Here is a 14,981-nt window from a genome sequence, read left to right on the forward strand (position 1 = left end):
TCTCGTACGTTCCTCATCAATAATTTTATTGTAACATCCCAATCTTCAAATAATTTCATCATCCCTTGGGTTGTAATTATGTCATTTTTAGTCCTTGGATTGGAAAGAAGTGGCCACGGGAAGCCCTAGTGCCAAGATGGTGATTATGGGAGCATGAGTAGTACGCGGGGCATACATGTTAGTATGTTAAGCATACTAGGGCACACCCTAGTATGTTAGGCATACATATATGTATGCTAGGGATACGTGTGTCTAGGTGAAACCCTTATTTTTAGGATTTGTGGAGTGTTTAAGCCTTATTATGGGCCCTTTTCCCCATCTTTTTAGCCTCCAAGTTTCGGGATCGTTTTTGGCAACTCTAATTCCTCTAGTGTGTATGTATGGGTTAAGAGTGTGTTTCTTATATGGTTGAAGGAGAAGTTAGTGCATCAATGGAGTCAAGGAAGGAAGCAAACTTGTAGACCTTGAATTATCATCTTTTTAGGAAGCTTCAGCAGGTATAAAGCTTCTACCTTTAAGCTTGGGTTGTTCAGATATTGTTTTGGTAGCTTTTTGGTGTTCTTCTTTTCCGAAAAGTCCCACTGCTATGGATGCTTTGTTTTGGGTGTTTTGAGCTGTCCTTTCAGACCCTAGGAAGGGTTCTAAGTCACAAAAATGAGGTCCCATTGCCTGGTTTGGCTTCATGTTGCTAATAAGAGGTCTTAATGGATTAAGACCATGCATTAGGCCCTTTTTGGACGACCAAAGTCTTAAAGTTTGAGACTTTATGGCACTTTAGTGCGTTTGAGCCATGGATTTGAGGTTTGAGCTTAAGTGCTTAAGCCATTAAGCACTTAAGAAGGAAAAGATATATGCAATCGTACGCCCCGCATACTGAGTCAACCACCCGATGGTGGTCAATGCGAGGCGAAGTACGCCCAACGTACCAAAGGGGTACGCCCTGCATACGCCTTCTGTGTTGGTTTGGACTTTGGGCTTCGGGTTTGGGCCATCTGTTTGGACTTTGATTCTTGGGCCCTAATGGACTATCTAGATAAGTTTGTTTTAGGCTAATTACAGGATTGGACCTTGGATAAGACCCAATAAGGAGTTGGGCCAAATTTCGAATATTGGGACAAGTGTGGGCCTTGAGGTAATTTGAGCCTTTTTGGATCAAGATTTAGGTTTGGTTTGCAATGGGTTGTGTTGGGCCGTCTGGGATTTTATGGTTTGGGCTTTTGGCTTGTTGGATCTTCTTGAGTGAAGGCCCAATTTGGAAAATTGGGCCATAATTGGACTTAAGGAGTATATTTGGATATTTGGGCTTTTGTCAGCTTGTTTGGGCCTTAGCTTTGGGCCAAGCTTGAGGAAAGGTAAAAAGATCTTTTACTCCGAATTGGACTTGAATTATGAGTCACCGACTAGATGATGATAGACAGTCATTTTGGTATCAACGCATGGGTGATAGCAGATCTGTAACTAGAGGTTATTCATGGAATCAACTATTGATAGGGTGCTGTCTTGATAATGCGGTTCGAAATCTGGTAGCCAGCAGTCTAGGATCGTTTATGAGATCGGCATTATGAGGTGAGTTTTCCTCACTGTACTTACGGGTCGAAGGCACCAAGGCCGGCCCATTGGATTGATAACCTGACATTGTTGATATGCTAAATATGATATATTTGTGCATGTTAGTCTAGTAGATCTGTAGGACACCCTGTGAATTCCCTGTTTATCTGTTTATGATATTATCTGCTATATATCGACATATTGTGTGGATGGGTTGAGGTAGTACTACTTCATGTTGTTGCCTACAAACTTTGAAGCATTCCAGATATGAGTTGAGGGCCAAGTAGGGCATGCCAGAATCATATTGAGGGCTCAATAGCATTCCAGATATGAGCTGAGGATCCGATTGGTATGACAGACTCATACTATGGGCTTGAGGTTATTGGAGCAATCCAGTTATGAGGTGAGGACTAGGAAGGCCATGCTAGACACATACATAGGCTCATGGGCATTCCAAATATGAGCTGAGGGTTGGGTAGGGCATGTGAGACTCGTACTGAGGGTCGCGGAGCAAGCGACACATAAGCTTTGGGGCAAGGCATACTAATGATGTGGGCTCATGGGTAATCTAGTCTGTTAGTTGTGGACCCATTGCATGATGTTGTTTTGTATATGTGCTATTGTTTTTGTATTGGTACTTTGGGGGAACTCACTAAGCTCCGTGCTTATAGTTTTGGCTTATGGTTTCAGGTACTTCAGTGGATCGTGGCAAGGTAAAGGCGTGGCCATACACATCCTCCTGTTTTTGGAACTTATGGTTTTTGGAAGCTCTGATAACATTATTGTTTTTGAAAACTATGTGTAAATGATTCTGGTTTTAAAGAAAGGTTTTGGAAACAACGGTTTTGTAAACACTTCTTTAAAAATGGGTTGTTTTGAAAAGTTTAAATTTTATTGAAATTTTATGGATGTTGCAAGTTGGTTCCAGAGCCTTAGTTTGAGTGAATTGGAGGAACAGTCATGTGAATCCAGTCTCAAACTAAGGTAAAATATTTTCAAAATACTTAAGGAGGATGCGATGTGTACGATCAGTCGGAGCCAGTAAGTAGACCTCAAAATACCATGCACTTATTTGATATTGTGCTATATTAGAACAACATGCTAGTGATAGGCTAAAGATCTTCAGGAATTGCATGATAGAATTGCCTAATTATATGATGCCTGGAAGCCTAGGATTTCCGTTTATATGAAATTGACATCATTACTATAGTTTCTTAGTGTCTACATCACGATTATATATAACTAAGATCTTATAGCCCGAGAATTTTTGGTTTGGCCTTATTTCCTGTTCTTGTTTGATGAAGGGCTTAGGGTAGTATCAGTTATTTTAATGTCTATTGGTTCCAGTTTTATGTATGGCTAGCATACACGAGTGCTGCAGGGTTGGTGGAAGTTTCATGGATGAGACCTATGAGGTCAGTCGACCAGTCACGTTATTGGATGAGGTAGTGGTGGTTTTTGTGGTTTGGCCGCGGTTCATAGCGGGATAGCATAAGGAAGGATTAGCCACTCTTGAGAGAGTGAGGGCAGGGTGAAGATGCACACAAGATGCTGGGAGTCTAAGATTGAGGACGTCATAGGAGAATCTGTCTAATCTTATTGCATTTAGTGTCATTCGGATCCTCTGCATGAATGCTACTTGCTTTGTGCTTTGTGGAACTCATGAGTGATGTGAGTTAGCTATTAGGTGAATATGTCAAGTCACATATGAAAAAGGTTGGATAATCTTACAGTGACGAATTTGACCCTGCTGCGTAACTCTTGTCTGAGTCTAACCGTTGTAGGGATGAGTCTGTTGCTCGAGGGATTATATGAGCTTTGTCGCATGTGATTGTATTCATGGAATGACTAATTGACATTGTGAAGAGTTCTTTAGTAGCTAATGGCAGAGAAGTGTGGAATCCTAGGATAGCCTAGGGATCCATTTAGTGTGGTTATTTCGTTGTTAAGTAGGATTTAGGAATCTTGTGACTATGTCATAGAGGACCTGAGCTAATTTTTGAGGAAAGTATGGATAGGTGTGGAAGGTAGTATTTGTCCTGTACTAATGAAAGCACATGATCCATACTCGATTTAAGGAAGATTTCGGGAAATCTATGTACGGTCAGGAAAAATAACATGGTTGGATACCATGGTTCGAAGCAGTGGTTCAGTAATTTTTGATCTTTTGGCTTGGGCTGCTCAGGCAAGGTTGGGTTTTGTGTTTATTCAGGCCATGTGGCAAAATTGATGTGGGTTGAATGGTTTAGACTCAGATTAGTATGTTGAATGGAAGCCTCGAGGGTTTTGTTAGAGGTCGGATCTCGAAGCACAGGGAAGAAGTGGTTGATATGATTGGTTTGGAAATTGTGTTTGAGAATTGTGCGACAAATTGTCAGATTAGGTTGTCATTATCTGTGGCAGGGATTTTGCCTTAAGTGTTTCCGAGTTAGAGGGAGTGGGCAGGCTTTTCACCTCCTGAGTTAGATTGGATTCTCAGCTTGAGGTGTGTTGGTCGCGGTAGTTGGGAATAACATGTCCACGCTAGTCTGTGCAAGGGGTTTGATGTGGAAAGAGTATCTTATCGATGTGAGAAAGGGCCGTATTCTTGGGAGATGGGAAGGCCAGTTGTCAGACCGTCGTTAGGATTGCAAGCAAGGAAGGTATGTATGGGTCGTAAATTGGTAGCTGTCAATGCTTGTAAGCAGTTATAAGTGGGAAATTCCGAGGTCTTCATTTGGAATTCAAGTTTCTCTTAGGGTTCGTTTGATCCGTATCTAGAGGATTGTTCTGCGTATGTTATTCTTTCCATGGTTAAGTATGGTGATACTTGGTTGGTTCGGTTAAGTTATGTTTTAGTTTCACCAGAATTGGGTGGTGGTTAGTGTTCTAAGTGGGGGAGAATTGGGATTCTCAGGTTGTGCCTCAGTTATTACAGATTTTGTTAGTGGCCGTTTGGATTGCTGCTTTCAGATTTGTTGGACAGATGTTGTTCGGTGAACCTTTCCAGAAGCAGGTATGTTCAGCTCCAGGTGGGTTTGTAGTCCTCTGGTATAGGTGTCAAGGTGTCCTAAACCATTGGTCGTTGAATTCGTCATTCAGCGGGAATTCTCCGAAGGATTTAAGTGGTGACAGTTAAGAGCAAAGAATGCGTCGTTGACCCTCCTGTGCAGTGTGTTTATGTTTCCCTTGGTCCTTGGGTAAGCTCGCCCTAAATGTTGGAGTGGATGCTCTGATTCATAGTAGACTCAGTTTTGGTAACTTTCCAGATCGCATTGGAAGTCTTTTCAAGCTAGTTTTGTGTTGGTAGGATTCGTGCAGTCTCAATCAAGTATAGGATCTTATTTTGATCAGTGATGAGGATGTTTTCTATTGTTGACGGAGGTGATGTGTTTATTTACCTCGGGAAATCTTCACTTTTGGATGAGGTTCGGGTTTTCGAAGAATGTGCATGGTTCTGTTGGGTCGTAGCCTTCGTATTTGGTCAAGAGTTCGACCATTATCCTATTCTTGGGTCTTGTGTGATCATGGTTTCGTAAGATTTTCCTTGGGTAGCAGCTTGCTTTATGAAGGGAATTGGGTGTGGTAGGATTGCAACATTGTTGTAATCGATTGGTGATTGTGAGGGATGTTGTTTAGGTCCCTTCAAGGCAATGGAATGGGGTGAGTATCTTTCGGCCTGGAGTATTGGGTGAATGGTGTCAAACGGACAAGGTCAGTGTGAGATCGAGAGGCTTCCAGACATGGGCTGAGGCCGAGGAGGGCATTCCAAACTCATGTTGTGGGCTCGGAGGCAATCCAGGCCTATGTTGAGGACCTGGTAGGGGTATTCTACTCATGGGCTATGCGCCTAATGGTCATGATTATTCATTTCATCTATTTGTGATACTCTCAGTATTGACACGTTGATGGGATCAGAAGGCCCATAAATCAGATAGTTTGGATAGGGAGCAGTCAAAGGTTGTTGGGAGTACCAATCAGGTATCAGAATGAATCTGTGGAATGTTTTCTCTGTATTTATTTTGTTCGTAATTTCTTGTTACAGATTGGACGAAATACAAAAATTCTTCGTTTGATCGTCTTCTCTCGTCGGTTCAGAGGTTGGTAATGGCATGACAGAGAGTCGATGGTTATTCTAAGATTTTTGTGCATTACATGGATTCGGGTTGGGAGAGGTTCACTATGGACTTGTTTTGAGGATCTCTTCTGCATGTTTTGTGGTATCTTCAGTCAGATACTTGGGGGTGGATTCATAGATGGCCATTTCGGGATGGCTTATGGTGGGAACCTTCGTTGATAATTGTGAGTGTATCCGTGTAATGATTGTAATCAGGGAGATATGAGTTAAGGAATCGGTATGCCAAAGGCATCAGCTACCGGGTCAGGACTTACTTCATGTGTTGTACTCTGGGATGGTTCTATCAGTGAAGGTTAGACAGGTCATGGGGTTTCAGTATTTTAGCAGCCGCATATCGTTCTGAAAGTTAAGGAAATTCATGTCATGTATCTCATTGTATTCATGGGATTATTATCATCAAGAGTTGAATAGATAGTTTAATGGATAAGCGTCGTGGTTTTAGCTTTGGTTCAGTAGAGGTTGTCTGTCAGGGATTCAGATCTATTTCGAGTTTTGAGGTTTAATGTAAGGAAGGGTTGGTTTCACATAGGGTAGGATAGTTTTGCTGCATGAGATTATGGATTCGTCTTATTCGGGTTGAAAGGATTTCTTTTGGGTTTAGTCTCCTTTTAGAGGTTGTGGAATGTTATCGGTCGTGGTCGTGCCCCTCAGGATGTCGGGTATGTCGGGGATGGTAAAGAATGATTTCGAGAATGAAAGCGAATTTAAGTGGGGGAGAGTTGTAAAACCCAATACTTCAAGTAATTTCAAATTCATCCATTGGGTTGTAATTATATCATTTTTAGTCCTCGGATTAGAAAGAAGTGGCCACAAGAAACCCTAGTTTCAAAATGGTGATTATGGGAGCATGCGTAGTACGCATGGCATACATGTGAGTACGTTGGGCATACGTTTGTCCGGGTGGAACCCTTATTTTTAGGGTTTATGGAGTATTTAAGCCTCGTTATGGATCCTTTTTCCCCATCTTGTTAGCCTCCATGTTCTACGATCATTTTTGGCAACCCTAATTCATCTAGGGTGTGTGTGTGGGTTAAGAGTGTGTTTCCTGTATGGTTGAAGGAGAAGTTAGTGCACCAAAGTAGTCGAGGAAGGAAGCAAACTTTTAGATCTAGGATTATCATCTTTTTGGGAAGCTTCAGGAGGCATAAAGCTTCTACCTTTATGCTTGGATTGTTTAGATCTAGTTTTGGTAGCTTTTTGGTGTTCTTCGTGTCCTAAAAGTGCCATTGTTTTGCATGCTTTGTTTTGGACGTTTTAAGTTGTCATTTCAGACCCTAGGAAGGGTTCTAAGTCATAAAAATGAGGTCCCTTTGGCTGGTTTGGCTTCATGTTGCTAATATGAGCCTTAATGGATTAAGACTATACATTAAACCCTTTTTCGATGACCAAAGTATTAAATTTTGAGACTTTATGGTTCTTTAGTGCTTTTGAGCCATGGATTTGAGGTTTGAGCTTAAGTTCTTAAGCCATTAAGCACTTAAGAAGAACAAGAGATCTGCAAGGGTACGCCCCGTGTAGGGCAGCATAGGCCCTGTGTACTGAGTCAACCGCCCCGATGGTAGTCAATACGAGGCAAAGTACGCCCAGTGTACCGAAGGGGTATGCCCCATGTATGCCTTCCTGGTGGGTTTGGACTTTGGGCTTCGGGTTTGGGCCATCTGTTTGGAACTTGATTCTTGGGCCCTAATGGACTATCTAGATAAGTGTGTTTTGTGCTAATTAGAGGATCGGACCTTGGATAAGACCCAATAAGGAGTTGGGCCCAATTTATAATATTGGGCGAGGTGTGGGCCTTGAGGTAATTTGAGCCTTTTTGGATCAAGATTTAGGTTTGGTTTTGTGATGGGTTGTGTTAGACCGTCAGGGATTTTATGGTTTGGGCTTTTGGCTTGTTGGATCTTCTTGAGTGAAGGTCCAATTTGGTAAATTGGGCCATAATTGGACTTAAGGAGTTTATTTGGATATTAGGGCTTTTGTTAGCTTGTTTGGGCCTTAGCTTTGGGCCAAGCTTGAGGAAGGGTAAAAAGGTCTTTTACCCTGAATTGGACTTGAATTATGAGTCAACGACTAGATGTTGATGGATAGTCATTTTGGTATCTGTTAGTACATGGGTGATAGCGGATCTATAGCTAGAGGTTATTCATGGAGTCAACTATTGATCGGGCGTTGTCTTGATATGACGGTTCAGAATCTGGCTACCAGCAGCCAATGATCGTCTGTGTGATCAACAGTGCAAGGTGAGTTTTCCTTACTATACTTATGGGTCGAAGGCACCAAGGCCAGCACATTAGATTGATAACCTGATATTGCTGACATGCTAAGTATGATATATGTATGCATGCTAGTCTTGTTATGCTAGTCTGGTAGATTTGTAGGACCACCTGTGAATTGTCTGTTTATTTATTTATGATATTATCTGCTATATGTTGATATATTGTGTGGATGGGTTGAGGTAGTACTGCTTCTTGATGTAGCCAACAAACTTTAGAGCATTCCAGATATTTGCTGAGGACTAAGTAGGGCATGCCAGACTCATACTGAGGGCTCAATAGCATTCCAAATACGAGCTGAGGAACCGTTTGGTATGCCAGACTCGTACTGAGGGCTTAACGGTATTGGAGCAATCCAGTTATGAGTTGAGGGCCAGGAAGAGCATGCCAGTCTCTTACTGAGGGCTCCCACGCCGATAAGGGCATGCCAAACTCGTACTGAGGGTCGGGGAGCCAGCCAGACATAAGCTATGTGCTATTGTTTATGTATTGGTAAATTGGAGGAACTCACTAAGCTTCGTGCTTACAGTTTTGGTTTATGGTTTCAGGTACTTCAGTTGATCGTGGCAAGGTGAAGGCATGACCGTATACATCCTCCCATTTTTGGAACTTATGCTTTCTGGGAAGTTCTGATAACGTTATTTTTTTGAAAAATATGTGTAAATAATTTCGGTTTTAAACAAAGGTTTTGGAAACAACGATTTCGTAAACACTTCTTTAATAAATGGGTTGTTATGAATAGTTTAAATTTTATTGAAATTTTATGGATGTTACATATACGCTATCATTCTCTTTCACTCTAGTGCTGATAGAGATTTTATAACCCCATCATTTAAACAACTATTGAATCATGATTCTAGTAAATTAGACGTAGCATACGAAGTAGAAGTAGCAATTACGAAATTGCCTCCTAGCTTTGAACGACCACACATTGTATGTCAACTTAATGTCAATGAATATTGGGAGTTTGGACATTATTATCAGCATGGATTGGCTGTCTCTTCATCGTGCTAAAATTCTCTATTTTGAAAAAGCTGCATGACTAACTCTACCTAACGGGGAGACCCTGATAATCTATGTTGATAAGTCGGGTCAAAACTTGAAGCTTATTTCTTGCACTAAAGCTTAACAATATCTACACAAGAAGTGTAATGCCTTCTTGGCGCATGTAGTAGATAAGACGAACAAACGAAAGAAATCAAGGACATACCCCATGTATGTGACTATCCCAATGTGTTTCTTGAAGATCTATCTGGATTGCCACCAAGTCTCAACGTCGAGTTTCGAATTGATTTAATTTTGAGAGCAACTCCAACAACGAGACCCCCCATTAATTGGCTCCCTATGAAATACAAAATATTTCAAGTCAACTGCAAGAACTTCTCAACAAGGGTTTTATTGGACCAAGCTTCTCACCTTGGGGAGCACCAGTCTTATTCGTCAAGAAGAAATATGGTTCTTCTAAGATGTGTATAGACTATCGAGAGTTAAACAAACTAACAATCAAGAATCTTTATCCACTCCCCAGAATAGACGACATGTTTGATCAACTTCAGGGATCTAGTTACTATTCAAAGATAGATCTAAGATCTGGGTATCATCAACTGAAGGCACTAGAAGAAGACGTTCTAGAAACAATATTTAGAACTTGATACGGTCACTACGAGTTTCTAGTTATGCCCTTCGGATTGACCAATGCTCCAACAGTATTCATGGACCTCATGATTTGTGTATGCAAAACATACATAGATAAGTTTGTAATAGTGTTCATTGATGACATCCTAATGAACCAAAGAGGAACACAACCATCATCTAAAATTGATCTTGGAGCTAATGACGAAGAAAAATTTGTATGCAAAATTTTCTAAATGCGAATTTTGGATCTGAGAAGTACATTTCCTAGGGCATGTGGTATGTAACAAAGGGATACATGTAGATCTCACCAAAATTTGAAGCAGTTAAGAATTGGGATGTACCCAAGACGCCAACCGAAGTGCGACAATTCTTAGGCCTTAACGACTACTATAGGAGATTCATATAGAATATTTCCAAGATAGCCAAGCCACTACCTACATTAACACAAAAAGAAACAAAGTTTGACTAGGGAGATAAGAAGGAAATTGCATTCCAGAAGTTGAAACAGATGTTGTGTAGCGCACCAGTTCTATCCTTACCTGATGGAACCAAAGCCTTTGTCGTATACTGCAATGGATCAATTCAGGAGTTGGGGTGCGTATTATTGTAGAGGAAGAATGTCATTTCATATGCCTCACGACAACTCAAAATCCATGAAAACCACTACACAACCCATGACCTCGAATTGGGAGCAGTAGTCTTTGCCTTGAAGATTTTGAGACACTACCTATATGGAACGAAGTATATCATTTTTACAGACCATACGAGTCTCTAAGACATATTTGATCAAAAAGAACTGAATATGAGGCAAAGAAGATGGATCGAGTTATTGAACGATTATGAATGCGAGATCCGGTATCATCCTGGAAAATCAAACGTTGTAGTTGATGATTTAGGTTGTAAGTAGCATAAGAAACCCCGATGAGTAAAAACATTGACTATGAGCATCCATTCCAACCACAATACGCAAATTCATGAAGCTCAAGTAAATTCTATAGAAAAAGAGAATGTTGGGGAAGAAGCATTATGGGGAATGGATAAGTATTTCGAGCTTAAAGATGATGGAACTTGTTATTTCATGAACATGATATGGACTCCAAAGTTTGGTAACATTAGAAGCTTAGTCTTGGATGAAGCTCAAAGATCAAGGTATTCTGTACATCCTGGATCCGATAAGATGTATCTATATCTGAAGAAATTATATTGGTGGCCTAATATGAAAGCCGATATTGCCACTTACATCGAAAAATGCATGACTTGCTTTAAAGTGAAGGCAGAGCATCAAAAGCCCTCGGGATAACTACAATAGCCTTAGGTCCCCGAGTGGAAATGGGAGAAAATTGCAATGTACTTTATAATAAAGTTGCCGAGGACTCCTAGTGGTTATGACACTATTTGGGTAGTAGTTGGTTGATTAACTAAGTCAACCCATTTCCTACCAATCAAGAAAACTGAGAAAGTGGAAAAGCTGACAAAAACGTATCTTAGGGAAATTGTCAAGCTTCACGGAGTGCCGATTTCTGTTATCTATTATAGGGATAGTATGTTCACATCAAGTTTCTGGCAATCAATTCACAATTCCCTAGGAATCCACAAAGATATGAGCACAACTTACCACCCACATACTGATGGTCAGAGTAAACGAACGATTTAGACAATGTAAGATATGCTATAGTCTTGTGTAATTGACTTTTGAAATTTTGGGGATACTCATAAGCTGTTGATTGAGTTTTCCTATATTAATAACTATTACACCACCCTTAAAGCAACACCATTTGATTCTTTATACAGACACAAGTTTCAATCGCCTATATGCTAGGCAAAGGTTGGAGATACCTAACTGGCTCGTGCTCACACAAATGACACACTACATACTGGTCTAGAGATAATCCATGAAATGGCCGAGAAGATCATTCATATCAAAGATCGACTTAAGGTAGCGTGTGACCGTCATAAAAGTTATACTGATGTAAGGCGTAAGCCTGTAGAATTCCAGGCTGGAAACCAAGTGATCTTAGAAGTATCACCCTGGAAAGGTATTATTAATTTTGGGGATACTCATAAGCTGTTGATTGAGTTTTCCTATATTAATAACTATTACACCACCCTTAAAGCAACACCATTTGAATCTTTATACAGACATAAGTTTCAATCGCCTATATGCTGGGCAGAGGTTGGAGATACCTAACTGGCTCGTGCTCACACAAATGACACACTACATACTGGTCTAGAGATAATCCATGAAATGGCCGAGAAGATAATTCATATCAAAGATCGACTTAAGGTAGCGTGTGACCGTCATAAAAGTTATACTGATGTAAGGCGTAAGCCTGTAGAATTCCAGGATGGAAACCAAGTGATCTTAGAAGTATCACCCTGGAAAGGTATTATTAATTTTGGGGATACTCATAAGCTGTTGATTGAGTTTTCCTATATTAATAACTATTACACCACCCTTAAAGCAACACCATTTGAATCTTTATACAGACATAAGTTTCAATCGCCTATATGTTGGGCAGAGGTTGGAGATACCTAACTGGCTCGTGCTCACACAAATGACACACTACATACTGGTCTAGAGATAATCCATGAAATGGCCGAGAAGATAATTCATATCAAAGATCGACTTAAGGTAGCGTGTGACCGTCATAAAAGTTATACTGATGTAAGGCGTAAGCCTGTAGAATTCCAGGATGGAAACCAAGTGATCTTAGAAGTATCACCCTGGAAAGGTATTATTAATTTAGGTAAAAGAGGAAAGCTTAACCAAGGATACACCGGACCTTTTGAAATTCTTGATAGAATTGGTCATGTTGCTTATCGACTAAAGCTACCTCAAGAGCTGAGTAAAGTACACAATGTATTCCGCGTGTCAAACCAAAAAAAGTCTTTATCGAATGACACCAACGTAATACCTCTCGATGAGATTCAACTAAACACAAGACTCCACTTCTTTATAGAACCTGTGGAGATTATGGATCGAGAAGTGAAGCGTTTAAAACAAAGTTGTATTCCAATTGTGAAAGTTCGATGGAACTCTCAACGAGTGCTAGAATTAAATTGGGAATGCGAGGATCAAATGAAAAAGATATACTACCAATTGTTTAGTGATACCCCATCTACAAGTTGAATTTCGGGATGAAATTCTTTAAACAAAGGGAGAATGTAACAATTGGCAAAAAAAAAAAAAAGGAACGATTGTACGATGCCATATTTTTATTTTTAAACAATATGTGTATTTTATCAAAAATAGTTGAACAAATTTAACATGTTTTATTTAGAAAGGGTCCATTGAAAATAAAACTAGTGATTAATGATAAATTTGGTTACGGTGTATAACTCCGAACCAACACTGGTTCGTGAAATCTAGCAAATAACATCATTTGAGCACGAAATTTCATTACCATTTCAACTTGTCTCCAGTTGATGAGTAATTTAAATTCTATATAAAACTTGTACCTAATAGTTGCGAGGGATCAAAATTTGACAATTGTACGAACCGAAGTGACAGAACGTGGTTAATGATATTTTTTACCGGTTAAATGTCACGAAATTATACATTGGTCAATGAATATTATATTTAATTGATGAAAATATAAAATAGATTATTATAAGGCAAAATTAAAATGTACCTAAATGTTTATGAATAAATGAGTCAAACATACACATTTAAGTTCCAATACATGAAAACTACATAGCTATTTTTATATGTGTAAACATATATATATATATATATATATATATATATATATATATATATATATATATATATATATATATATATATATATATATGTCTGTGTGTGTGTATTTTCTATATATATATATATATATATATATATATATATATATATATATATATATATGTATGTATATATTTGTGTGTGTGTGTATTATTATCTATAAAAAATAATTAGTTATGCTTACATGACATGAAGTGATAAATGTAAGGAATGATGTGTCTAACTCCATAGGATAAGATAAAAAGATAAAAATACTTGAGACAAATGGCAAGGAAATAAATTAAGCACTTATTTAAAGAATTTGTTTAACTGAAAACTTGCTTTCATTGAATTCCCACGATGGGTATAAATAACATCAAGAAAATAAGAAACTAGCCGACCTAAACAATCGGTATAGATAAATACAGATCTAAGCCAACTAATAAACTAAAGATAAGATAAGACAGGAATTATTTGAATTCCTTTACTCCCCCTCAAGCTGAAGCATGCAGATTTCGAATGCCCAGCTTACCTGATAGAGTACAAAGTCGTTCTGCTCCTAGAGCCTTGGTAAAAAGATCAGCAACTTGTAGTTTAGTATCAACACGAACTAGTTGAATTTCTTTGGTTTCAACTCTTTCCTTAACAAAATAACAATCCATCTTGACATGTTTTGTTCGTTCATGGAAGACGAGATTGTTTGCTATGTCTCGTGCAGCTTGGGAAACTACTTTATTTGCAAGCTACACGGCCAGACATCACATATTTAGTTAACTATCTGTGATTTCCATAACCCTATACTTTGCTTTGACTGAAGAACGTGACACCACTGTTTGGTGTTTGGTTTTCCATGAAATAGGTGCACCTCCCAGAAGCAACAAGTAACCAGTACGTGATCTCCTAGTTTAAGCACACCACAACCAGTCAAAATCAAAATAAGCTTGTAGTCCCAAACCTCCATCTCATGGTATAAAAATACCTTGCCCTGGTGTTGCCTTTAAGTACCTTAGGACCCTAAATGCAACATCCATGTGTGGTTTCGTAGGGTCTGCAATAAACTAACTAAGCATATTAACTGAATATGTGATGTCTGGCTGTGTAGCTTGCAAATAAAGTAGTCTCCCTACCAAACGTCTGTACTGGATGCCATCAACCGACTCACTGTCAGTACAAAGATCAAGATGCAAGTTTTGTTCCATATGAAAGGAACTAGGCCTACAACCAAGCATCCTACTATCCTCTAAAATATCCAGTGTATATTTTCTCTGGCTCAACATTATACCATCAGATACTTTAGCTACTTCTATTCCAATGAAGTACTTCAATGGGCCTAGATCTTTAATACTAAATAGCCTGTCTAGGTGGTCTTTTGTTGCTTGTATCTGAATCATTGCCAACAATGATAACGTCATCGACATAAATTAAAGCCACAACAAAAGAGTTGTCTCTCTTGTACACAAAAAGAGAAGCATCTACATGAGATTGTATGAAGTGTAAACGAGTGAGACACATAATAAATTTTTGGTACCAATTCCTGGAATCTTGTATCAGTCCATAGAGCAATTTTCTCAGCCTACATACTCTATGATCTCCTTCCTTTGAAAATCCTTTCGGAATATGCATGTATACTTCTTCATCAAGGTTGCCATGTAGAAAGGCATTTTTCACATCTAATTGAAGAACAACTGAA

This window comes from Lactuca serriola, chromosome 9, assembly GCF_051521515.1.
Source record: "Lactuca serriola cultivar US96UC23 chromosome 9, Lser_US96UC23_V15, whole genome shotgun sequence".
Classification (NCBI taxonomy): domain Eukaryota; kingdom Viridiplantae; phylum Streptophyta; class Magnoliopsida; order Asterales; family Asteraceae; genus Lactuca; species Lactuca serriola.